The sequence below is a fragment of the Schistocerca gregaria genome, chromosome 11 (assembly GCF_023897955.1).
Source record: "Schistocerca gregaria isolate iqSchGreg1 chromosome 11, iqSchGreg1.2, whole genome shotgun sequence".
Taxonomy (NCBI): domain Eukaryota; kingdom Metazoa; phylum Arthropoda; class Insecta; order Orthoptera; family Acrididae; genus Schistocerca; species Schistocerca gregaria.
In genome coordinates this window covers 6118585-6142796 of record NC_064930.1, presented here as the reverse complement: position 1 = coordinate 6142796, position 24212 = coordinate 6118585, and the positions used below count along the sequence as shown (strand labels likewise).

General features: G+C 49.9%; 15 non-coding genes across 15 annotated transcripts; all 15 read left to right on the top strand.

Annotated features, from left to right (window-relative positions):
• Window positions 1–671: 671 nt before the first annotated feature.
• Window positions 672–745, top strand: Trnaa-agc (transfer RNA alanine (anticodon AGC)). Its single transcript has one exon. It is a non-coding gene; the product is annotated as a tRNA-Ala (tRNA).
• Window positions 746–2247: 1502 nt separating this feature from the next.
• Window positions 2248–2321, top strand: Trnaa-agc (transfer RNA alanine (anticodon AGC)). Its single transcript has one exon. It is a non-coding gene; the product is annotated as a tRNA-Ala (tRNA).
• Window positions 2322–3788: 1467 nt separating this feature from the next.
• Window positions 3789–3862, top strand: Trnaa-agc (transfer RNA alanine (anticodon AGC)). The gene has a single exon. It is a non-coding gene; the product is annotated as a tRNA-Ala (tRNA).
• A 1476-nt stretch (window positions 3863–5338) lies between these two features.
• Window positions 5339–5414, top strand: Trnaa-agc (transfer RNA alanine (anticodon AGC)). The gene has a single exon. It is a non-coding gene; the product is annotated as a tRNA-Ala (tRNA).
• Window positions 5415–6904: 1490 nt separating this feature from the next.
• Window positions 6905–6978, top strand: Trnaa-agc (transfer RNA alanine (anticodon AGC)). The gene has a single exon. It is a non-coding gene; the product is annotated as a tRNA-Ala (tRNA).
• A 3055-nt stretch (window positions 6979–10033) lies between these two features.
• Trnaa-agc (transfer RNA alanine (anticodon AGC)) lies at window positions 10034–10107 on the top strand. Its single transcript has one exon. It is a non-coding gene; the product is annotated as a tRNA-Ala (tRNA).
• Window positions 10108–11596: 1489 nt separating this feature from the next.
• Trnaa-agc (transfer RNA alanine (anticodon AGC)) lies at window positions 11597–11670 on the top strand. The gene has a single exon. It is a non-coding gene; the product is annotated as a tRNA-Ala (tRNA).
• Window positions 11671–13159: 1489 nt separating this feature from the next.
• Window positions 13160–13233, top strand: Trnaa-agc (transfer RNA alanine (anticodon AGC)). Its single transcript has one exon. It is a non-coding gene; the product is annotated as a tRNA-Ala (tRNA).
• A 1489-nt stretch (window positions 13234–14722) lies between these two features.
• Trnaa-agc (transfer RNA alanine (anticodon AGC)) lies at window positions 14723–14796 on the top strand. The gene has a single exon. It is a non-coding gene; the product is annotated as a tRNA-Ala (tRNA).
• A 1489-nt stretch (window positions 14797–16285) lies between these two features.
• Trnaa-agc (transfer RNA alanine (anticodon AGC)) lies at window positions 16286–16359 on the top strand. The gene has a single exon. It is a non-coding gene; the product is annotated as a tRNA-Ala (tRNA).
• A 1489-nt stretch (window positions 16360–17848) lies between these two features.
• Trnaa-agc (transfer RNA alanine (anticodon AGC)) lies at window positions 17849–17922 on the top strand. The gene has a single exon. It is a non-coding gene; the product is annotated as a tRNA-Ala (tRNA).
• Window positions 17923–19424: 1502 nt separating this feature from the next.
• On the top strand, window positions 19425–19498 carry Trnaa-agc (transfer RNA alanine (anticodon AGC)). The gene has a single exon. It is a non-coding gene; the product is annotated as a tRNA-Ala (tRNA).
• A 1489-nt stretch (window positions 19499–20987) lies between these two features.
• Window positions 20988–21061, top strand: Trnaa-agc (transfer RNA alanine (anticodon AGC)). Its single transcript has one exon. It is a non-coding gene; the product is annotated as a tRNA-Ala (tRNA).
• Window positions 21062–22563: 1502 nt separating this feature from the next.
• Window positions 22564–22637, top strand: Trnaa-agc (transfer RNA alanine (anticodon AGC)). Its single transcript has one exon. It is a non-coding gene; the product is annotated as a tRNA-Ala (tRNA).
• Window positions 22638–24127: 1490 nt separating this feature from the next.
• Window positions 24128–24201, top strand: Trnaa-agc (transfer RNA alanine (anticodon AGC)). The gene has a single exon. It is a non-coding gene; the product is annotated as a tRNA-Ala (tRNA).
• The last annotated feature ends 11 nt before the right edge of the window (window positions 24202–24212 follow it).

Genomic DNA, 24212 nt, shown 5'->3' with positions numbered 1-24212 from the left:
TAAAAACAGACGGAATTTGCATTCGTAATGCCAGAGCATCGGAACTACTTGGAACTCTTGTGTATATGAACGTGTCCGCGCCTTTGTACTCTGGTACCTTCGCCGCTACAAACCAACCAACCATCGTGCCCGTGCACATCAGAGTCGCAAAGAATGGAGAATAGCCAGGCTTGGTCGTGTGTGCAGCCGTAGCTCAGTTGGCAGATCGTTCGCTTAGCGTGTGAAAGGTCTCGGGTTCAATCCCCGGCTCCTCCATGTTTTGTGGTCAGTGCATGGTAAGTGTTGGTCGCGGCGAACATAAAGGCACGCAAGAAGTTGCAAAACCAGCGTCACAGACTGATATGATGTATACTGTCATCAGGAGAGCCAGATGTAAGTGTGGGGACCGGCTGTTATCGAGTGCAGATCTGTCTTAGGTATCACGGCATAACGTCATTGAAGTCTAGAGAGTGGACAACACGTTCGTCTTACTCAGAGCGGTGTCCGAACTCTATTTTCGACGTTATGCGTGCCACTTTCATTGTGGCCGACTACGACTCGATAGAGAATGCACGAAACCTGAAAGACACCCTCACTGATACATAGAAAGTGTCGTTTGTCTGCGGAATAATGGGAGTGCAAGGGTCTGTGACGTTGATATGGCTGTATGTAGCACTATTAGTCAACGGGGGGGTGGGCGTAGCTCAGATGGTAGAGCGCTCGCTTAGCGTGCGAGAGGTACTGGGATCGATACCCAGCGCCTCCAGAATTTTTAACACACCTACAAGCGCCCCTTGCCATGCAAGTGGAATAATTCCCAACCAGCAGAGGTGTCTAGGCAGATACAAGCGAACGATTAGCAACCACAATTGCCAAGCGTGCATTTATTCGTGCGCAGGAAGCACCCTCCTCCCACACCTACACTTAATTAAGAAACAGTACAAATGTTCCCATAAGATTCTCAAGCCTACGTCGGAAAGATCTGCCTTGCGCCGAGATCACGTAAATCCCACTGCACGTTCCCATTCTTTGCGTGCAGTCGGCTGCTACTGGTGTTGCTGGTTGTGACTGCTGATAACAGATGCCGTAGCAATCAATTCATGGAGTGAGTTGTATGTTTTGCGATAGTGTGTCTCTGACAAGCAAGCACAGGTGATATAGGTGCGAACACAGGAAGCTTGCAGCCCCTCGTTGCCTGCAGACACAGAGCAGCCACACTAGGAGAGCGGCCTAAGCCGTAGGCGAAATGTGCTCATTCGCTTTGGCGCGACGTCGAACTATAAATAAGGCTGTCACTAGCGTGAGCGTTGCGTGAGCGTCGTGTAAAGTCGGAAAAGTCGGCTGCAGGGGTGATTGCCAAGTTTGGGCAGCGTTTCGTAGTATATCAGTGCAATGAAGACGTGTCCCAGTGTTTCGCAGTTGGACGACAAGAGTTTTACACAGTAGCAAAGAGCGAGGCACTGAGTTGGCATGAACAATGGAGAGCACAATGGGGCTCGAGATGTGCTTGTTACCTCAGGTGCTGTGTGATTGTCGACAAGGAGTGAAATGGACCAATTTGTGACCGCCCTTTCAATTTAAGACGTTAAAAACAGACGGAATTTGCATTCGTAATGCCAGAGCATCGGAACTACTTGGAACTCTTGTGTATATGGACGTGTCCGCGCCTTTGTACTCTGGTACCTTCGCCGCTACAAACCAACCAACCATCGTGCCCGTGCACATCAGAGTCGCAAAGAATGGAGAATAGCCAGGCTTGGTCGTGTGTGCAGCCGTAGCTCAGTTGGCAGATCGTTCGCTTAGCGTGTGAAAGGTCTCGGGTTCAATCCCCGGCTCCTCCATGTTTTGTGGTCAGTGCATGGTAAGTGTTGGTCGCGGCGAACATAAAGGCACGCAAGAAGTTGCAAAACCAGCGTCACAGACTGATATGATGTATACTGTCATCAGGAGAGCCAGATGTAAGTGTGGGGACCGGCTGTTATCGAGGTGTTATCGAGTGCAGATCTGTCTTAGGTATCACGGCATAACGTCATTGAAGTCTAGAGAGTGGACAACACGTTCGTCTTACTCAGAGCGGTGTCCGAACTCTATTTTCGACGTTATGCGTGCCACTTTCATTGTGGCCGACTACGACTCGATAGAGAATGCACGAAACCTGAAAGACACCCTCACTGATACATAGAAAGTGTCGTTTGTCTGCGGAATAATGGGAGTGCAAGGGTCTGTGACGTTGATATGGCTGTATGTAGCACTATTAGTCAACGGGGGGGTGGGCGTAGCTCAGATGGTAGAGCGCTCGCTTAGCGTGCGAGAGGTACTGGGATCGATACCCAGCGCCTCCAGAATTTTTAACACACCTACAAGCGCCCCTTGCCATGCAAGTGGAATAATTCCCAACCAGCAGAGGTGTCTAGGCAGATACAAGCGAACGATTAGCAACCACAATTGCCAAGCGTGCTTTTATTCGTGCGCAGGAAGCACCCTCCTCCCACACCTACACTTAATTAAGAAACAGTACAAATGTTCCCATAAGATTCTCAAGCCTACGTCGGAAAGATCTGCCTTGCGCCGAGATCACGTAAATCCCACTGCACGTTCCCATTCTTTGCGTGCAGTCGGCTGCTACTGGTGTTGCTGGTTGTGACTGCTGATAACAGATGCCGTAGCAATCAATTCATGGAGTGAGTTGTATGTTTTGCGATAGTGTGTCTCTAACAAGCAAGCACAGGTGATATAGGTGCGAACACAGGAAGCTTGCAGCCCCTCGTTGCCTGCAGACACAGAGCAGCCACACTAGGAGAGCGGCCTAAGCCGTAGGCGAAATGTGCTCATTCGCTTTGGCGCGACGTCGAACTATAAATAAGGCTGTCACTAGCGTGAGCGTCGTGTAAAGTCGGAAAAGTCGGCTGCAGGGGTGATTGCCAACTTTGGGCAGCGTTTCGTAGTATATCAGTGCAATGAAGACGTGTCCCAGTGTTTCGCAGTTGGACGACAAGAGTTTTACACAGTAGCAAAGAGCGAGGCACTGAGTTGGCATGAACAATGGAGAGCACAATGGGGCTCGAGATGTGCTTGTTACCTCAGGTGCTGTGTGATTGTCGACAAGGAGTGAAATGGACCAATTTGTGACCGCCCTTTCAATTTAAGACGTTAAAAACAGACGGAATTTGCATTCGTAATGCCAGAGCATCGGAACTACTTGGAACTCTTGTGTATATGAACGTGTCCGCGCCTTTGTACTCTGGTACCTTCGCCGCTACAAACCAACCAACCATCGTGCCCGTGCACAACAGAGTCGCAAAGAATGGAGAATAGCCAGGCTTGGTTGGCAGATCGTTCGCTTAGCGTGTGAAAGGTCTCGGGTTCAATCCCCGGCTCCTCCATGTTTTGTGGTCAGTGCATTGTAAGTGTTGGTCGCGGCGAACATAAAGGCACGCAAGAAGTTGCAAAACCAGCGTCACAGACTGATATGATGTATACTGTCATCAGGAGAGCCAGATGTAAGTGTGGGGACCGGCTGTTATCGAGGTGTTATCGAGTGCAGATCTGTCTTAGGTATCACGGCATAACGTCATTGAAGTCTAGAGAGTGGACAACACGTTCGTCTTACTCAGAGCGGTGTCCGAACTCTATTTTCGACGTTATGCGTGCCACTTTCATTGTGGCCGACTACGACTCGATAGAGAATGCACGAAGCCTGAAAGACACCCTCACTGATACATAGAAAGTGTCGTTTGTCTGCGGAATAATGGGAGTGCAAGGGTCTGTGACGTTGATATGGCTGTATGTAGCACTATTAGTCAAGGGGGGGTGGGCGTAGCTTAGATGGTAGAGCGCTCGCTTAGCGTGCGAGAGGTACTGGGATCGATACCCAGCGCCTCCAGAATTTTTAACACACCTACAAGCGCCCCTTGCCATGCAAGTGGAATAATTCCCAACCAGCAGAGGTGTCTAGGCAGATACAAGCGAACGATTAGCAACCACAATTGTCAAGCGTGCTTTTATTCGTGCGCAGGATGCACCCTCCTCCCACACCTACACTTAATTAAGAAACAGTACAAATGTTCCCATAAGATTCTCAAGCCTACGTCGGAAAGATCTGCCTTGCGCCGAGTTCACGTAAATCCCACTGCACGTTCCCATTCTTTGCGTGCAGTCGGATGCTACTGGTGTTGCTGGTTGTGACTGCTGATAACAGATGACGTAGCAATCAATTCATGGAGTGAGTTGTATGTTTTGCGATAGTCTGTCTCTGACAAGCAAGCACAGGTGATATAGGTGCGAACACAGGAAGCTTGCAGCCCCTCGTTGCCTGCAGACACAGAGCAGCCACACTAGGAGAGCGGCCTAAGCCGTAGGCGAAATGTGCTCATTCGCTTTGGCGCGACGTCGAACTATAAATAAGGCCTTCACTAGCGTGAGCGTCGTGTAAAGTCGGAAAAGTCGGCTGCAGGGGTGATTGCCAAGTTTGGGCAGCGTTTCGTAGTATATCAGTGCAATGAAGACGTGTCCCAGTGTTTCGCAGTTGGACGACAAGAGTTTTACACAGTAGCAAAGAGCGAGGCACTGAGTTGGCATGAACAATGGAGAGCACAATGGGGCTCGAGATGTGCTTGTTACCTCAGGTGCTGTGTGATTGTCGACAAGGAGTGAAATGGACGAATTTGTGACCGCCCTTTCAATTTAAGACGTTAAAAACAGACGGAATTTGCATTCGTAATGCCAGAGCATCGGAACTACTTGGAACTCTTGTGTATATGAACGTGTCCGCGCCTTTGTACTCTGGTACCTTCGCCGCTACAAACCAACCAACCATCGTGCCCGTGCACATTAGAGTCGCAAAGAATGGAGAATAGCCAGGCTTAAGTGTGTGCAGCCGTAGCTCAGTTGGCAGATCGTTCGCTTAGCGTGTGAAAGGTCTCGGGTTCAATCCCCGGCTCCTCCATGTTTTGTGGTCAGTGCATGGTAAGTGTTGGTCGCGGCGAACATAAAGGCACGCAAGAAGTTGCAAAACCAGCGTCACAGACTGATATGATGTATACTGTCATCAGGAGAGCCAGATGTAAGTGTGGGGATCGGCTGTTATCGAGTGCAGATCTGTCTTAGGTATCACGGCATAACGTCATTGAAGTCTAGAGAGTGGACAACACGTTCGTCTTACTCAGAGCGGTGTCCGAACTCTATTTTCGACGTTATGCGTGCCACTTTCATTGTGGCCGACTACGATTCGATACAGAATGCACGAAACCTGAAAGACACCCTCACTGATACATAGAAAGTGTCGTTTGTCTGCGGAATAATGGGAGTGCAAGGGTCTGTGACGTTGATATGGCTGTATGTAGCACTATTAGTCAACGGGGGGGTGTGCGTAGCTCAGATGGTAGAGCGCTCGCTTAGCGTGCGAGAGGTACTGGGATCGATACCCAGCGCCTCCAGAATTTTTAACACACCTACAAGCGCCCCTTGCCATGCAAGTGGAATAATTCCCAACCAGCAGAGGTGTCTAGGCAGATACAAGCGAACGATTAGCAACCACAATTGCCAAGCGTGCTTTTATTCGTGCGCAGGAAGCACCCTCCTCCCACACCTACACTTAATTAAGAAACAGTACAAATGTTCCCATAAGATTCTCAAGCCTGCGTCGGAAAGATCTGCCTTGCGCCGAGTTCACGTAAATCCCACTGCACGTTCCCATTCTTTGCGTGCAGTCGGCTGCTACTGGTGTTGCTGGTTGTGACTGCTGATAACAGATGCCGTAGCAATCAATTCATGGAGTGAGTTGTATGTTTTGCGATAGTCTGTCTCTGACAAGCAAGCACAGGTGATATAGGTGCGAACACAGGAAGCTTGCAGCCCCTCGTTGCCTGCAGACACAGAGCAGCCACACTAGGAGAGCGGCCTAAGCCGTAGGCGAAATGTGCTCATTCGCTTTGGCGCGACGTCGAACTATAAATAAGGCTGTCACTAGCGTGAGCGTCGTGTAAAGTCGGAAAAGTCGGCTGCAGGGGTGATTGCCAAGTTTGGGCAGCGTTTCGTAGTATATCAGTGCAATGAAGACGTGTCCCAGTGTTTCGCAGTTGGACGACAAGAGTTTTACACAGTAGCAAAGAGCGAGGCACTGAGTTGGCATGAACAATGGAGAGCACAATGGGGCTCGAGATGTGCTTGTTACCTCAGGTGCTGTGTGATTGTCGACAAGGAGTGAAATGGACCAATTTGTGACCGCCCTTTCAATTTAAGACGTTAAAAACAGACGGAATTTGCATTCGTAATGCCAGAGCATCGGAACTACTTGGAACTCTTGTGTATATGGACGTGTCCGCGCCTTTGTACTCTGGTACCTTCGCCGCTACAAACCAACCAACCATCGTGCCCGTGCACATAAGAGTCGCAAAGAATGGAGAATAGCCAGGTTTAAGTGTGTGCAGCCGTAGCTCAGTTGGCAGATCGTTCGCTTAGCGTGTGAAAGGTCTCGGGTTCAATCCCCGGCTCCTCCATGTTTTGTGGTCAGTGCATGGTAAGTGTTGGTCGCGGCGAACATAAAGGCACGCAAGAAGTTGCAAAACCAGCGTCACAGACTGATATGATGTATACTGTCATCAGGAGAGCCAGATGTAAGTGTGGGGACCGGCTGTTATCGAGGTGTTATCGAGTGCAGATCTGTCTTAGGTATCACGGCATAACGTCATTGAAGTCTAGAGAGTGGACAACACGTTCGTCTTACTCAGAGCGGTGTCCGAACTCTATTTTCGACGTTATGCGTGCCACATTCATTGTGGCCGACTACGATTCGATAGAGAATGCACGAAACCAAAAAGACACCCTCACTGATACATAGAAAGTGTCGTTTGTCTGCGGAATAATGGGAGTGCAAGGGTCTGTGACGTTGATATGGCTGTATGTAGCACTGTTAGTCAACGGGGGGGGTGGGCGTAGCTCAGATGGTAGAGCGCTCGCTTAGCGTGCGAGAGGTACTGGGATCGATACCCAGCGTCTCCAGAACTTTTAACACACCTACAAGCGCCCCTTGCCATGCAAGTGGAATAATTCCCAACCAGCAGAGGTGTCTAGGCAGATACAAGCGAACGATTAGCAACCACATTTGCCAATCGTGCTTTTATTCGTGCGCAGGAAGCACCCTCCTCCAACACCTACACTTAATTAAGAAACAGTACAAATGTTCCCATAAGATTCTCAAGCCTACGTCGGAAAGATCTGCCTTGCGCCGAGTTCACGTAAATCCCACTGCACGTTCCCATTCTTTGCGTGCAGTCGGCTGCTACTGGTGTTGCTGGTTGTGACTGCTGATAACAGATGCCGTAGCAATCAATTCATGGAGTGAGTTGTATGTTTTGCGATAGTCTGTCCCTGACAAGCAAGCACAGGTGATATAGGTGCGAACACAGGAAGCTTGCAGCCCCTCGTTGCCTGCAGACACAGAGCAGCCACACTAGGAGAGCGGCCTAAGCCGTAGGCGAAATGTGCTCATTCGCTTTGGCGCGACGTCGAACTATAAATAAGGCTGTCACTAGCGTGAGCGTCGTGTAAAGTCGGAAAAGTCGGCTGCAGGGGTGATTGCCAAGTTTGGGCAGCGTTTCGTAGTATATCAGTGCAATGAAGACGTGTCCCAGTGTTTCGCAGTTGGACGACAAGAGTTTTTTCACAGTAGCAAAGAGCGAGGCACTGAGTTGGCATGAACAATGGAGAGCACAATGGGGCTCGAGATGTGCTTGTTACCTCAGGTGCTGTGTGATTGTCGACAAGGAGTGAAATGGACCAATTTGTGACCGCCCTTTCAATTTAAGACGTTAAAAACAGACGGAATTTGCATTCGTAATGCCAGAGCATCGGAACTACTTGGAACTCTTGTGTATATGAACGTGTCCGCGCCTTTGTACTCTGGTACGTTCGCCGCTACAAACCAACCAACCATCGTGCCCGTGCACATTAGAGTCGCAAAGAATGGAGAATAGCCAGGCTTGGTCGTGTGTGCAGCCGTAGCTCAGTTGGCAGATCGTTCGCTTAGCGTGTGAAAGGTCTCGGGTTCAATCCCCGGCTCCTCCATGTTTTGTCGTCAGTGCATGGTAAGTGTTGGTCGCGGCGAACATAAAGGCACGCAAGAAGTTGCAAAACCAGCGTCACAGACTGATATGATGTATACTGTCATCAGGAGAGCCAGATGTAAGTGTGGGGACCGGCTGTTATCGAGTGCAGATCTGTCTTAGGTATCACGGCATAACGTCATTGAAGTCTAGAGAGTGGACAACACGTTCGTCTTACTCAGAGCGGTGTCCGAACTCTATTTTTGACGTTATGCGTGCCACTTTCATTGTGGCCGACTACGATTCGATAGAGAATGCACGAAACCAAAAAGACACCCTCACTGATACATAGAAAGTGTCGTTTGTCTGCGGAATAATGGGAGTGCAAGGGTCTGTGACGTTGATATGGCTGTATGTAGCACTATTAGTCAACGGGCGGGTGGGCGTAGCTCAGATGGTAGAGCGCTCGCTTAGCGTGCGAGAGGTACTGGGATCGGTACCCAGCGCCTCCAGAATTTTTAACACACCTACAAGCGCCCCTTGCCATGCAAGTGGAATAATTCCCAACCAGCAGAGGTGTCTAGGCAGATACAAGCGAACGATTAGCAACCACAATTGCCAAGCGTGCTTTTATTCGTGCGCAGGAAGCACCCTCCTCCCACACCTACACTTAATTAAGAAACAGTACAAATGTTCCCATAAGATTCTCAAGCCTACGTCGGAAAGATCTGCCTTGCGCCGAGTTCACGTAAATCCCACTGCACGTTCCCATTCTTTGCGTGCAGTCGGCTGCTACTAGTGTTGCTGGTTGTGACTGCTGATAACAGATGCCGTAGCAATCAATTCATGGAGTGAGTTGTATGTTTTGCGATAGTCTGTCCCTGACAAGCAAGCACAGGTGATATAGGTGCGAACACAGGAAGCTTGCAGCCCCTCGTTGCCTGAAGACACAGAGCAGCCACACTAGGAGAGCGGCCTAAGCCGTAGGCGAAATGTGCTCATTCGCTTTGGCGCGACGTCGAACTATAAATAAGGCTGTCACTAGCGTGAGCGTTGCGTGAGCGTCGTGTAAAGTCGGAAAAGTCGGCTGCAGGGGTGATTGCCAAGTTTGGGCAGCGTTTCGTAGTATATCAGTGCAATGAAGACGTGTCCCAGTGTTTCGCAGTTGGACGACAAGAGTTTTACACAGTAGCAAAGAGCGAGGCACTGAGTTGGCATGAACAATGGAGAGCACAATGGGGCTCGAGATGTGCTTGTTACCTCAGGTGCTGTGTGATTGTCGACAAGGAGTGAAATGGACCAATTTGTGACCGCCCTTTCAATTTAAGACGTTAAAAACAGACGGAATTTGCATTCGTAATGCCAGAGCATCGGAACTACTTGGAACTCTTGTGTATATGAACGTGTCCGCGCCTTTGTACTCTGGTACCTTCGCCGCTACAAACCAACCAACCATCGTGCCCGTGCACATTAGAGTCGCAAAGAATGGAGAATAGCCAGGCTTAAGTGTGTGCAGCCGTAGCTCAGTTGGCAGATCGTTCGCTTAGCGTGTGAAAGGTCTCGGGTTCAATCCCCGGCTCCTCCATGTTTTGTGGTCAGTGCATGGTAAGTGTTGGTCGCGGCGAACATAAAGGCACGCAAGAAGTTGCAAAACCAGCGTCACAGACTGATATGATGTATACTGTCATCAGGAGAGCCAGATGTAAGTGTGGGGATCGGCTGTTATCGAGGTGTTATCGAGTGCAGATCTGTCTTAGGTATCACGGCATAACGTCATTGAAGTCTAGAGAGTGGACAACACGTTCGTCTTACTCAGAGCGGTGTCCGAACTCTATTTTCGACGTTATGCGTGCCACTTTCATTGTGGCCGACTACGATTCGATACAGAATGCACGAAACCTGAAAGACACCCTCACTGATACATAGAAAGTGTCGTTTGTCTGCGGAATAATGGGAGTGCAAGGGTCTGTGACGTTGATATGGCTGTATGTAGCACTATTAGTCAACGGGGGGGTGGGCGTAGCTCAGATGGTAGAGCGCTCGCTTAGCGTGCGAGAGGTACTGGGATCGATACCCAGCGCCTCCAGAATTTTTAACACACCTACAAGCGCCCCTTGCCATGCAAGTGGAATAATTCCCAACCAGCAGAGGTGTCTAGGCGGATACAAGCGAACGATTAGCAACCACAATTGCCAAGCGTGCTTTTATTCGTGCGCAGGAAGCACCCTCCTCCCACACCTACACTTAATTAAGAAACAGTACAAATGTTCCCATAAGATTCTCAAGCCTGCGTCGGAAAGATCTGCCTTGCGCCGAGTTCACGTAAATCCCACTGCACGTTCCCATTCTTTGCGTGCAGTCGGCTGCTACTGGTGTTGCTGGTGGTGACTGCTGATAACAGATGCCGTAGCAATCAATTCATGGAGTGAGTTGTATGTTTTGCGATAGTCTGTCTCTGACAAGCAAGCACAGGTGATATAGGTGCGAACACAGGAAGCTTGCAGCCCCTCGTTGCCTGCAGACGCAGAGCAGCCACACTAGGAGAGCGGCCTAAGCCGTAGGCGAAATGTGCTCATTCGCTTTGGCGCGACGTCGAACTATAAATAAGGCTGTCACTAGCGTGAGCGTCGTGTAAAGTCGGAAAAGTCGGCTGCAGGGGTGATTGCCAAGTTTGGGCAGCGTTTCGTAGTATATCAGTGCAATGAAGACGTGTCCCAGTGTTTCGCAGTTGGACGACAAGAGTTTTACACAGTAGCAAAGAGCGAGGCACTGAGTTGGCATGAACAATGGAGAGCACAATGGGGCTCGAGATGTGCTTGTTACCTCAGGTGCTGTGTGATTGTCGACAAGGAGTGAAATGGACCAATTTGTGACCGCCCTTTCAATTTAAGACGTTAAAAACAGACGGAATTTGCATTCGTAATGCCAGAGCATCGGAACTACTTGGAACTCTTGTGTATATGAACGTGTCCGCGCCTTTGTACTCTGGTACCTTCGCCGCTACAAACCAACCAACCATCGTGCCCGTGCACATTAGAGTCGCAAAGAATGGAGAAGAGCCAGGCTTAAGTGTGTGCAGCCGTAGCTCAGTTGGCAGATCGTTCGCTTAGCGTGTGAAAGGTCTCGGGTTCAATCCCCGGCTCCTCCATGTTTTGTGGTCAGTGCATGGTAAGTGTTGGTCGCGGCGAACATAAAGGCACGCAAGAAGTTGCAAAGCCAGCGTCACAGACTGATATGATGTATACTGTCATCAGGAGAGCCAGATGTAAGTGTGGGGACCGGCTGTTATCGAGGTGTTATCGAGTGCAGATCTGTCTTAGGTATCACGGCATAACGTCATTGAAGTCTAGAGAGTGGACAACACGTTCGTCTTACTCAGAGCGGTGTCCGAACTCTATTTTCGACGTTATGCGTGCCACTTTCATTGTGGCCGACTACGATTCTATACAGAATGCACGAAACCTGAAAGACACCCTCACTGATACATAGAAAGTGTCGTTTGTCTGCGGAATAATGGGAGTGCAAGGGTCTGTGACGTTGATATGGCTGTATGTAGCACTATTAGTCAACGGGGGGGTGGGCGTAGCTCAGATGGTAGAGCGCTCGCTTAGCGTGCGAGAGGTACTGGGATCGATACCCAGCGCCTCCAGAATTTTTAACACACCTACAAGCGCCCCTTGCCATGCAAGTGGAATAATTCCCAACCAGCAGAGGTGTCTAGGCAGATACAAGCGAACGATTAGCAACCACAATTGCCAAGCGTGCTTTTATTCGTGCGCAGGAAGCACCCTCCTCCCACACCTACACTTAATTAAGAAACAGTACAAATGTTCCCATAAGATTCTCAAGCCTGCGTCGGAAAGATCTGCCTTGCGCCGAGTTCACGTAAATCCCACTGCACGTTCCCATTCTTTGCGTGCAGTCGGCTGCTACTGGTGTTGCTGGTTGTGACTGCTGATAACAGATGCCGTAGCAATCAATTCATGGAGTGAGTTGTATGTTTTGCGATAGTCTGTCTCTGACAAGCAAGCACAGGTGATATAGGTGCGAACACAGGAAGCTTGCAGCCCCTCGTTGCCTGCAGACACAGAGCAGCCACACTAGGAGAGCGGCCTAAGCCGTAGGCGAAATGTGCTCATTCGCTTTGGCGCGACGTCGAACTATAAATAAGGCTGTCACTAGCGTGAGCGTCGTGTAAAGTCGGAAAAGTCGGCTGCAGGGGTGATTGCCAAGTTTGGGCAGCGTTTCGTAGTATATCAGTGCAATGAAGACGTGTCCCAGTGTTTCGCAGTTGGACGACAAGAGTTTTACACAGTAGCAAAGAGCGAGGCACTGAGTTGGCATGAACAATGGAGAGCACAATGGGGCTCGAGATGTGCTTGTTACCTCAGGTGCTGTGTGATTGTCGACAAGGAGTGAAATGGACCAATTTGTGACCGCCCTTTCAATTTAAGACGTTAAAAACAGACGGAATTGGCATTCGTAATGCCAGAGCATCGGAACTACTTGGAACTCTTGTGTATATGGACGTGTCCGCGCCTTTGTACTCTGGTACCTTCGCCGCTACAAACCAACCAACCATCGTGCCCGTGCACATTAGAGTCGCAAAGAATGGAGAATAGCCAGGCTTAAGTGTGTGCAGCCGTAGCTCAGTTGGCAGATCGTTCGCTTAGCGTGTGAAAGGTCTCGGGTTCAATCCCCGGCTCCTCCATGTTTTGTCGTCAGTGCATGGTAAGTGTTGGTCGCGGCGAACATAAAGGCACGCAAGAAGTTGCAAAACCAGCGTCACAGACTGATATGATGTATACTGTCATCAGGAGAGCCAGATGTAAGTGTGGGGACCGGCTGTTATCGAGGTGTTATCGAGTGCAGATCTGTCTTAGGTATCACGGCATAACGTCATTGAAGTCTAGAGAGTGGACAACACGTTCGTCTTACTCAGAGCGGTGTCCGAACTCTATTTTCGACGTTATGCGTGCCACTTTCATTGTGGCCGACTACGATTCGATAGAGAATGCACGAAACCTGAAAGACACCCTCACTGATACATAGAAAGTGTCGTTTGTCTGCGGAATAATGGGAGTGCAAGGGTCTGTGACGTTGATATGGCTGTATGTAGCACTATTAGTCAACGGGGGGGTGGGCGTAGCTCAGATGGTAGAGCGCTCGCTTAGCGTGCGAGAGGTACTGGGATCGATACCCAGCGCCTCCAGAATTTTTAACACACCTACAAGCGCCCCTTGCCATGCAAGTGGAATAATTCCCAACCAGCAGAGGTGTCTAGGCAGATACAAGCGAACGATTAGCAACCACAATTGCCAAGCGTGCTTTTATTCGTGCGCAGGAAGCACCCTCCTCCCACACCTACACTTAATTAAGAAACAGTACAAATGTTCCCATAAGATTCTCAAGCCTGCGTCGGAAAGATCTGCCTTGCGCCGAGTTCACGTAAATCCCACTGCACGTTCCCATTCTTTGCGTGCAGTCGGCTGCTACTGGTGTTGCTGGTTGTGACTGCTGATAACAGATGCCGTAGCAATCAATTCATGGAGTGAGTTGTATGTTTTGCGATAGTCTGTCTCTGACAAGCAAGCACAGGTGATATAGGTGCGAACACAGGAAGCTTGCAGCCCCTCGTTGCCTGCAGACACATAGCAGCCACACTAGGAGAGCGGCCTAAGCCGTAGGCGAAATGTGCTCATTCGCTTTGGCGCGACGTCGAACTATAAATAAGGCTGTCACTAGCGTGAGCGTCGTGTAAAGTCGGAAAAGTCGGCTGCAGGGGTGATTGCCAAGTTTGGGCAGCGTTTCGTAGTATATCAGTGCAATGAAGACGTGTCCCAGTGTTTCGCAGTTGGACGACAAGAGTTTTACACAGTAGCAAAGAGCGAGGCACTGAGTTGGCATGAACAATGGAGAGCACAATGGGGCTCGAGATGTGCTTGTTACCTCAGGTGCTGTGTGATTGTCGACAAGGAGTGAAATGGACCAATTTGTGACCGCCCTTTCAATTTAAGACGTTAAAAACAGACGGAATTGGCATTCGTAATGCCAGAGCATCGGAACTACTTGGAACTCTTGTGTATATGGACGTGTCCGCGCCTTTGTACTCTGGTACCTTCGCCGCTACAAACCAACCAACCATCGTGCCCGTGCACATTAGAGTCGCAAAGAATGGAGAATAGCCAGGCTGAAGTGTGTGCAGCCGTAGCTCAGTTGGCAGATCGTTCGCTTAGCGTGTGAAAGGTCTCGGGTTCAATCCCCGGCTCCTCCATGTTTTGTCGTCAGTGCATGGTAAGTGTTGGTCGCGGCGAACATAAAGGCACGCAAGAAGTTGCAAAACCAGCGTCACAGACTGATATGATGTATACTGTCATCAGGAGAGCCAGATGTAAGTGTGGGGACCGGCTGTTATCGAGGTGTTATCGAGTGCAGATCTGTCTTAGGTATCACGGCATAACGTCATTGAAGTCTAGAGAGTGGACAACACGTTCGTCTTACTCAGAGCGGTGTCCGAACTCTATTTTCGACGTTATGCGTGCCACTTTCATTGTGGCCGACTACGATTCGATAGAGAATGCACGAAACCTGAAAGACACCCTCACTGATACATAGAAAGTGTCGTTTGTCTGCGGAATAATGGGAGTGCAAGGGTCTGTGACGTTGATATGGCTGTATGTAGCACTATTAGTCAACGGGGGGGTGGGCGTAGCTCAGATGGTAGAGCGCTCGCTTAGCGTGCGAGAGGTACTGGGATCGATACCCAGCGCCTCCAGAATTTTTAACACACCTACAAGCGCCCCTTGCCATGCAAGTGGAATAATTCCCAACCAGCAGAGGTGTCTAGGCAGATACAAGCGAACGATTAGCAACCACAATTGCCAAGCGTGCTTTTATTCGTGCGCAGGAAGCACCCTCCTCCCACACCTACACTTAATTAAGAAACAGTACAAATGTTCCCATAAGATTCTCAAGCCTGCGTCGGAAAGATCTGCCTTGCGCCGAGTTCACGTAAATCCCACTGCACGTTCCCATTCTTTGCGTGCAGTCGGCTGCTACTGGTGTTGCTGGTTGTGACTGCTGATAACAGATGCCGTAGCAATCAATTCATGGAGTGAGTTGTATGTTTTGCGATAGTCTGTCTCTGACAAGCAAGCACAGGTGATATAGGTGCGAACACAGGAAGCTTGCAGCCCCTCGTTGCCTGCAGACACAGAGCAGCCACACTAGGAGAGCGGCCTAAGCCGTAGGCGAAATGTGCTCATTCGCTTTGGCGCGACGTCGAACTATAAATAAGGCTGTCACTAGCGTGAGCGTCGTGTAAAGTCGGAAAAGTCGGCTGCAGGGGTGATTGCCAAGTTTGGGCAGCGTTTCGTAGTATATCAGTGCAATGAAGACGTGTCCCAGTGTTTCGCAGTTGGACGACAAGAGTTTTACACAGTAGCAAAGAGCGAGGCACTGAGTTGGCATGAACAATGGAGAGCACAATGGGGCTCGAGATGTGCTTGTTACCTCAGGTGCTGTGTGATTGTCGACAAGGAGTGAAATGGACCAATTTGTGACCGCCCTTTCAATTTAAGACGTTAAAAACAGACGGAATTGGCATTCGTAATGCCAGAGCATCGGAACTACTTGGAACTCTTGTGTATATGGACGTGTCCGCGCCTTTGTACTCTGGTACCTTCGCCGCTACAAACCAACCAACCATCGTGCCCGTGCACATTAGAGTCGCAAAGAATGGAGAATAGCCAGGCTTAAGTGTGTGCAGCCGTAGCTCAGTTGGCAGATCGTTCGCTTAGCGTGTGAAAGGTCTCGGGTTCAATCCCCGGCTCCTCCATGTTTTGTCGTCAGTGCATGGTAAGTGTTGGTCGCGGCGAACATAAAGGCACGCAAGAAGTTGCAAAACCAGCGTCACAGACTGATATGATGTATACTGTCATCAGGAGAGCCAGATGTAAGTGTGGGGACCGGCTGTTATCGAGGTGTTATCGAGTGCAGATCTGTCTTAGGTATCACGGCATAACGTCATTGAAGTCTAGAGAGTGGACAACACGTTCGTCTTACTCAGAGCGGTGTCCGAACTCTATTTTCGACGTTATGCGTGCCACTTTCATTGTGGCCGACTACGATTCGATAGAGAATGCACGAAACCTGAAAGACACCCTCACTGATACATAGAAAGTGTCGTTTGTCTGCGGAATAATGGGAGTGCAAGGGTCTGTGACGTTGATATGGCTGTATGTAGCACTATTAGTCAACGGGGGGGTGGGCGTAGCTCAGATGGTAGAGCGCTCGCTTAGCGTGCGAGAGGTACTGGGATCGATACCCAGCGCCTCCAGAATTTTTAACACACCTACAAGCGCCCCTTGCCATGCAAGTGGAATAATTCCCAACCAGCAGAGGTGTCTAGGCAGATACAAGCGAACGATTAGCAACCACAATTGCCAAGCGTGCTTTTATTCGTGCGCAGGAAGCACCCTCCTCCCACACCTACACTTAATTAAGAAACAGTACAAATGTTCCCATAAGATTCTCAAGCCTGCGTCGGAAAGATCTGCCTTGCGCCGAGTTCACGTAAATCCCACTGCACGTTCCCATTCTTTGCGTGCAGTCGGCTGCTACTGGTGTTGCTGGTTGTGACTGCTGATAACAGATGCCGTAGCAATCAATTCATGGAGTGAGTTGTATGTTTTGCGATAGTCTGTCTCTGACAAGCAAGCACAGGTGATATAGGTGCGAACACAGGAAGCTTGCAGCCCCTCGTTGCCTGCAGACACATAGCAGCCACACTAGGAGAGCGGCCTAAGCCGTAGGCGAAATGTGCTCATTCGCTTTGGCGCGACGTCGAACTATAAATAAGGCTGTCACTAGCGTGAGCGTCGTGTAAAGTCGGAAAAGTCGGCTGCAGGGGTGATTGCCAAGTTTGGGCAGCGTTTCGTAGTATATCAGTGCAATGAAGACGTGTCCCAGTGTTTCGCAGTTGGACGACAAGAGTTTTACACAGTAGCAAAGAGCGAGGCACTGAGTTGGCATGAACAATGGAGAGCACAATGGGGCTCGAGATGTGCTTGTTACCTCAGGTGCTGTGTGATTGTCGACAAGGAGTGAAATGGACCAATTTGTGACCGCCCTTTCAATTTAAGACGTTAAAAACAGACGGAATTGGCATTCGTAATGCCAGAGCATCGGAACTACTTGGAACTCTTGTGTATATGGACGTGTCCGCGCCTTTGTACTCTGGTACCTTCGCCGCTACAAACCAACCAACCATCGTGCCCGTGCACATTAGAGTCGCAAAGAATGGAGAATAGCCAGGCTGAAGTGTGTGCAGCCGTAGCTCAGTTGGCAGATCGTTCGCTTAGCGTGTGAAAGGTCTCGGGTTCAATCCCCGGCTCCTCCATGTTTTGTCGTCAGTGCATGGTAAGTGTTGGTCGCGGCGAACATAAAGGCACGCAAGAAGTTGCAAAACCAGCGTCACAGACTGATATGATGTATACTGTCATCAGGAGAGCCAGATGTAAGTGTGGGGACCGGCTGTTATCGAGGTGTTATCGAGTGCAGATCTGTCTTAGGTATCACGGCATAACGTCATTGAAGTCTAGAGAGTGGACAACACGTTCGTCTTACTCAGAGCGGTGTCCGAACTCTATTTTCGACGTTATGCGTGCCACTTTCATTGTGGCCGACTACGATTCGATAGAGAATGCACGAAACCTGAAAGACACCCTCACTGATACATAGAAAGTGTCGTTTGTCTGCGGAATAATGGGAGTGCAAGGGTCTGTGACGTTGATATGGCTGTATGTAGCACTATTAGTCAACGGGGGGGTGGGCGTAGCTCAGATGGTAGAGCGCTCGCTTAGCGTGCGAGAGGTACTGGGATCGATACCCAGCGCCTCCAGAATTTTTAACACACCTACAAGCGCCCCTTGCCATGCAAGTGGAATAATTCCCAACCAGCAGAGGTGTCTAGGCAGATACAAGCGAACGATTAGCAACCACAATTGCCAAGCGTGCTTTTATTCGTGCGCAGGAAGCACCCTCCTCCCACACCTACACTTAATTAAGAAACAGTACAAATGTTCCCATAAGATTCTCAAGCCTGCGTCGGAAAGATCTGCCTTGCGCCGAGTTCACGTAAATCCCACTGCACGTTCCCATTCTTTGCGTGCAGTCGGCTGCTACTGGTGTTGCTGGTTGTGACTGCTGATAACAGATGCCGTAGCAATCAATTCATGGAGTGAGTTGTATGTTTTGCGATAGTCTGTCTCTGACAAGCAAGCACAGGTGATATAGGTGCGAACACAGGAAGCTTGCAGCCCCTCGTTGCCTGCAGACACAGAGCAGCCACACTAGGAGAGCGGCCTAAGCCGTAGGCGAAATGTGCTCATTCGCTTTGGCGCGACGTCGAACTATAAATAAGGCTGTCACTAGCGTGAGCGTTGCGTGAGCGTCGTGTAAAGTCGGAAAAGTCGGCTGCAGGGGTGATTGCCAAGTTTGGGCAGCGTTTCGTAGTATATCAGTGCAATGAAGACGTGTCCCAGTGTTTCGCAGTTGGACGACAAGAGTTTTACACAGTAGCAAAGAGCGAGGCACTGAGTTGGCATGAACAATGGAGAGCACAATGGGGCTCGAGATGTGCTTGTTACCTCAGGTGCTGTGTGATTGTCGACAAGGAGTGAAATGGACCAATTTGTGACCGCCCTTTCAATTTAAGACGTTAAAAACAGACGGAATTTGCATTCGTAATGCCAGAGCATCGGAACTACTTGGAACTCTTGTGTATATGAACGTGTCCGCGCCTTTGTACTCTGGTACGTTCGCCGCTACAAACCAACCAACCATCGTGCCCGTGCACATCAGAGTCGCAATGAATGGAGAATAGCCAGGCTTGGTCGTGTGTGCAGCCGTAGCTCAGTTGGCAGATCGTTCGCTTAGCGTGTGAAAGGTCTCGGGTTCAATCCCCGGCTTCTCCATGTTTTGTGGTCAGTGCATGGTAAGTGTTGGTCGCGGCGAACATAAAGGCACGCAAGAAGTTGCAAAACCAGCGTCACAGAGTGATATGATGTATACTGTCATCAGGAGAGCCAGATGTAAGTGTGGGGACCGGCTGTTATCGAGGTGTTATCGAGTGCAGATCTGTCTTAGGTATCACGGCATAACGTCATTGAAGTCTAGAGAGTGGACAACACGTTCGTCTTACTCAGAGCGGTGTCCGAACTCTATTTTCGACGTTATGCGTGCCACTTTCATTGTGGCCGACTACGATTCGATAGAGAATGAACGAAACCTGAAAGACACCCTCACTGATACATAGAAAGTGTCGTTTGTCTGCGGAATAATGGGAGTGCAAGGGTCTGTGACGTTGATATGGCTGTATGTAGCACTATTAGTCAACGGGGGGGTGGGCGTAGCTCAGATGGTAGAGCGCTCGCTTAGCGTGCGAGAGGTACTGGGATCGATACCCAGCGCCTCCAGAATTTTTAACACACCTACAAGCGCCCCTTGCCATGCAAGTGGAATAATTCCCAACCAGCAGAGGTGTCTAGGCAGATACAAGCGAACGATTAGCAACCACAATTGCCAAGCGTGCTTTTATTCGTGCGCAGGAAGCACCCTCCTCCCACACCTACACTTAATTAAGAAACAGTACAAATGTTCCCATAAGATTCTCAAGCCTGCGTCGGAAAGATCTGCCTTGCGCCGAGTTCACGTAAATCCCACTGCACGTTCCCATTCTTTGCGTGCAGTCGGCTGCTACTGGTGTTGCTGGTTGTGACTGCTGATAACAGATGCCGTAGCAATCAATTCATGGAGTGAGTTGTATGTTTTGCGATAGTCTGTCTCTGACAAGCAAGCACAGGTGATATAGGTGCGAACACAGGAAGCTTGCAGCCCCTCGTTGCCTGCAGACACATAGCAGCCACACTAGGAGAGCGGCCTAAGCCGTAGGCGAAATGTGCTCATTCGCTTTGGCGCGACGTCGAACTATAAATAAGGCTGTCACTAGCGTGAGCGTCGTGTAAAGTCGGAAAAGTCGGCTGCAGGGGTGATTGCCAAGTTTGGGCAGCGTTTCGTAGTATATCAGTGCAATGAAGACGTGTCCCAGTGTTTCGCAGTTGGACGACAAGAGTTTTACACAGTAGCAAAGAGCGAGGCACTGAGTTGGCATGAACAATGGAGAGCACAATGGGGCTCGAGATGTGCTTGTTACCTCAGGTGCTGTGTGATTGTCGACAAGGAGTGAAATGGACCAATTTGTGACCGCCCTTTCAATTTAAGACGTTAAAAACAGACGGAATTGGCATTCGTAATGCCAGAGCATCGGAACTACTTGGAACTCTTGTGTATATGGACGTGTCCGCGCCTTTGTACTCTGGTACCTTCGCCGCTACAAACCAACCAACCATCGTGCCCGTGCACATTAGAGTCGCAAAGAATGGAGAATAGCCAGGCTGAAGTGTGTGCAGCCGTAGCTCAGTTGGCAGATCGTTCGCTTAGCGTGTGAAAGGTCTCGGGTTCAATCCCCGGCTCCTCCATGTTTTGTCGTCAGTGCATGGTAAGTGTTGGTCGCGGCGAACATAAAGGCACGCAAGAAGTTGCAAAACCAGCGTCACAGACTGATATGATGTATACTGTCATCAGGAGAGCCAGATGTAAGTGTGGGGACCGGCTGTTATCGAGGTGTTATCGAGTGCAGATCTGTCTTAGGTATCACGGCATAACGTCATTGAAGTCTAGAGAGTGGACAACACGTTCGTCTTACTCAGAGCGGTGTCCGAACTCTATTTTCGACGTTATGCGTGCCACTTTCATTGTGGCCGACTACGATTCGATAGAGAATGCACGAAACCTGAAAGACACCCTCACTGATACATAGAAAGTGTCGTTTGTCTGCGGAATAATGGGAGTGCAAGGGTCTGTGACGTTGATATGGCTGTATGTAGCACTATTAGTCAACGGGGGGGTGGGCGTAGCTCAGATGGTAGAGCGCTCGCTTAGCGTGCGAGAGGTACTGGGATCGATACCCAGCGCCTCCAGAATTTTTAACACACCTACAAGCGCCCCTTGCCATGCAAGTGGAATAATTCCCAACCAGCAGAGGTGTCTAGGCAGATACAAGCGAACGATTAGCAACCACAATTGCCAAGCGTGCTTTTATTCGTGCGCAGGAAGCACCCTCCTCCCACACCTACACTTAATTAAGAAACAGTACAAATGTTCCCATAAGATTCTCAAGCCTGCGTCGGAAAGATCTGCCTTGCGCCGAGTTCACGTAAATCCCACTGCACGTTCCCATTCTTTGCGTGCAGTCGGCTGCTACTGGTGTTGCTGGTTGTGACTGCTGATAACAGATGCCGTAGCAATCAATTCATGGAGTGAGTTGTATGTTTTGCGATAGTCTGTCTCTGACAAGCAAGCACAGGTGATATAGGTGCGAACACAGGAAGCTTGCAGCCCCTCGTTGCCTGCAGACACAGAGCAGCCACACTAGGAGAGCGGCCTAAGCCGTAGGCGAAATGTGCTCATTCGCTTTGGCGCGACGTCGAACTATAAATAAGGCTGTCACTAGCGTGAGCGTTGCGTGAGCGTCGTGTAAAGTCGGAAAAGTCGGCTGCAGGGGTGATTGCCAAGTTTGGGCAGCGTTTCGTAGTATATCAGTGCAATGAAGACGTGTCCCAGTGTTTCGCAGTTGGACGACAAGAGTTTTACACAGTAGCAAAGAGCGAGGCACTGAGTTGGCATGAACAATGGAGAGCACAATGGGGCTCGAGATGTGCTTGTTACCTCAGGTGCTGTGTGATTGTCGACAAGGAGTGAAATGGACCAATTTGTGACCGCCCTTTCAATTTAAGACGTTAAAAACAGACGGAATTTGCATTCGTAATGCCAGAGCATCGGAACTACTTGGAACTCTTGTGTATATGAACGTGTCCGCGCCTTTGTACTCTGGTACGTTCGCCGCTACAAACCAACCAACCATCGTGCCCGTGCACATCAGAGTCGCAATGAATGGAGAATAGCCAGGCTTGGTCGTGTGTGCAGCCGTAGCTCAGTTGGCAGATCGTTCGCTTAGCGTGTGAAAGGTCTCGGGTTCAATCCCCGGCTTCTCCATGTTTTGTGGTCAGTGCATGGTAAGTGTTGGTCGCGGCGAACATAAAGGCACGCAAGAAGTTGCAAAACCAGCGTCACAGAGTGATATGATGTATACTGTCATCAGGAGAGCCAGATGTAAGTGTGGGGACCGGCTGTTATCGAGGTGTTATCGAGTGCAGATCTGTCTTAGGTATCACGGCATAACGTCATTGAAGTCTAGAGAGTGGACAACACGTTCGTCTTACTCAGAGCGGTGTCCGAACTCTATTTTCGACGTTATGCGTGCCACTTTCATTGTGGCCGACTACGATTCGATAGAGAATGAACGAAACCTGAAAGACACCCTCACTGATACATAGAAAGTGTCGTTTGTCTGCGGAATAATGGGAGTGCAAGGGTCTGTGACGTTGATATGGCTGTATGTAGCACTATTAGTCAACGGGGGGGTGGGCGTAGCTCAGATGGTAGAGCGCTCGCTTAGCGTGCGAGAGGTACTGGGATCGATACCCAGCGCCTCCAGAATTTTTAACACACCTACAAGCGCCCCTTGCCATGCAAGTGGAATAATTCCCAACCAGCAGAGGTGTCTAGGCAGATACAAGCGAACGATTAGCAACCACAATTGCCAAGCGTGCTTTTATTCGTGCGCAGGAAGCACCCTCCTCCCACACCTACACTTAATTAAGAAACAGTACAAATGTTCCCATAAGATTCTCAAGCCTGCGTCGGAAAGATCTGCCTTGCGCCGAGTTCACGTAAATCCCACTGCACGTTCCCATTCTTTGCGTGCAGTCGGCTGCTACTGGTGTTGCTGGTTGTGACTGCTGATAACAGATGCCGTAGCAATCAATTCATGGAGTGAGTTGTATGTTTTGCGATAGTCTGTCTCTGACAAGCAAGCACAGGTGATATAGGTGCGAACACAGGAAGCTTGCAGCCCCTCGTTGCCTGCAGACACAGAGCAGCCACACTAGGAGAGCGGCCTAAGCCGTAGGCGAAATGTGCTCATTCGCTTTGGCGCGACGTCGAACTATAAATAAGGCTGTCACTAGCGTGAGCGTCGTGTAAAGTCGGAAAAGTCGGCTGCAGGGGTGATTGCCAAGTTTGGGCAGCGTTTCGTAGTATATCAGTGCAATGAAGACGTGTCCCAGTGTTTCGCAGTTGGACGACAAGAGTTTTACACAGTAGCAAAGAGCGAGGCACTGAGTTGGCATGAACAATGGAGAGCACAATGGGGCTCGAGATGTGCTTGTTACCTCAGGTGCTGTGTGATTGTCGACAAGGAGTGAAATGGACCAATTTGTGACCGCCCTTTCAATTTAAGACGTTAAAAACAGACGGAATTTGCATTCGTAATGCCAGAGCATCGGAACTACTTGGAACTCTTGTGTATATGGACGTGTCCGCGCCTTTGTACTCTGGTACCTTCGCCGCTACAAACCAACCAACCATCGTGCCCGTGCACATTAGAGTCGCAAAGAATGGAGAATAGCCAGGCTTAAGTGTGTGCAGCCCGTAGCTCAGTTGGCAGATCGTTCGCTTAGCGTGTGAAAGGTCTCGGGTTCAATCCCCGGCTCCTCCATGTTTTGTGGTCAGTGCATGGTAAGTGTTGGTCGCGGCGAACATAAAGGCACGCAAGAAGTTGCAAAACCAGCGTCACAGAGTGATATGATGTATACTGTCATCAGGAGAGCCAGATGTAAGTGTGGGGACCGGCTGTTATCGAGGTGTTATCGAGTGCAGATCTGTCTTAGGTATCACGGCATAACGTCATTGAAGTCTAGAGAGTGGACAACACGTTCGTCTTACTCAGAGCGGTGTCCGAACTCTATTTTCGACGTTATGCGTGCCACTTTCATTGTGGCCGACTACGATTCGATACAGAATGCACGAAACCTGAAAGACACCCTCACTGATACAATAGAAAGTGTCGTTTGTCTGCGGAATAATGGGAGTGCAAGGGTCTGTAACACGCGATCTAGTGTTGTAGCACTATTAGTCAACGGGGGGGTGGGCGTAGCTCAGATGGTAGAGCGCTCGCTTAGCGTGCGAGAGGTACTGGGATCGATACCCAGCGCCTCCAGAATTTTTAAC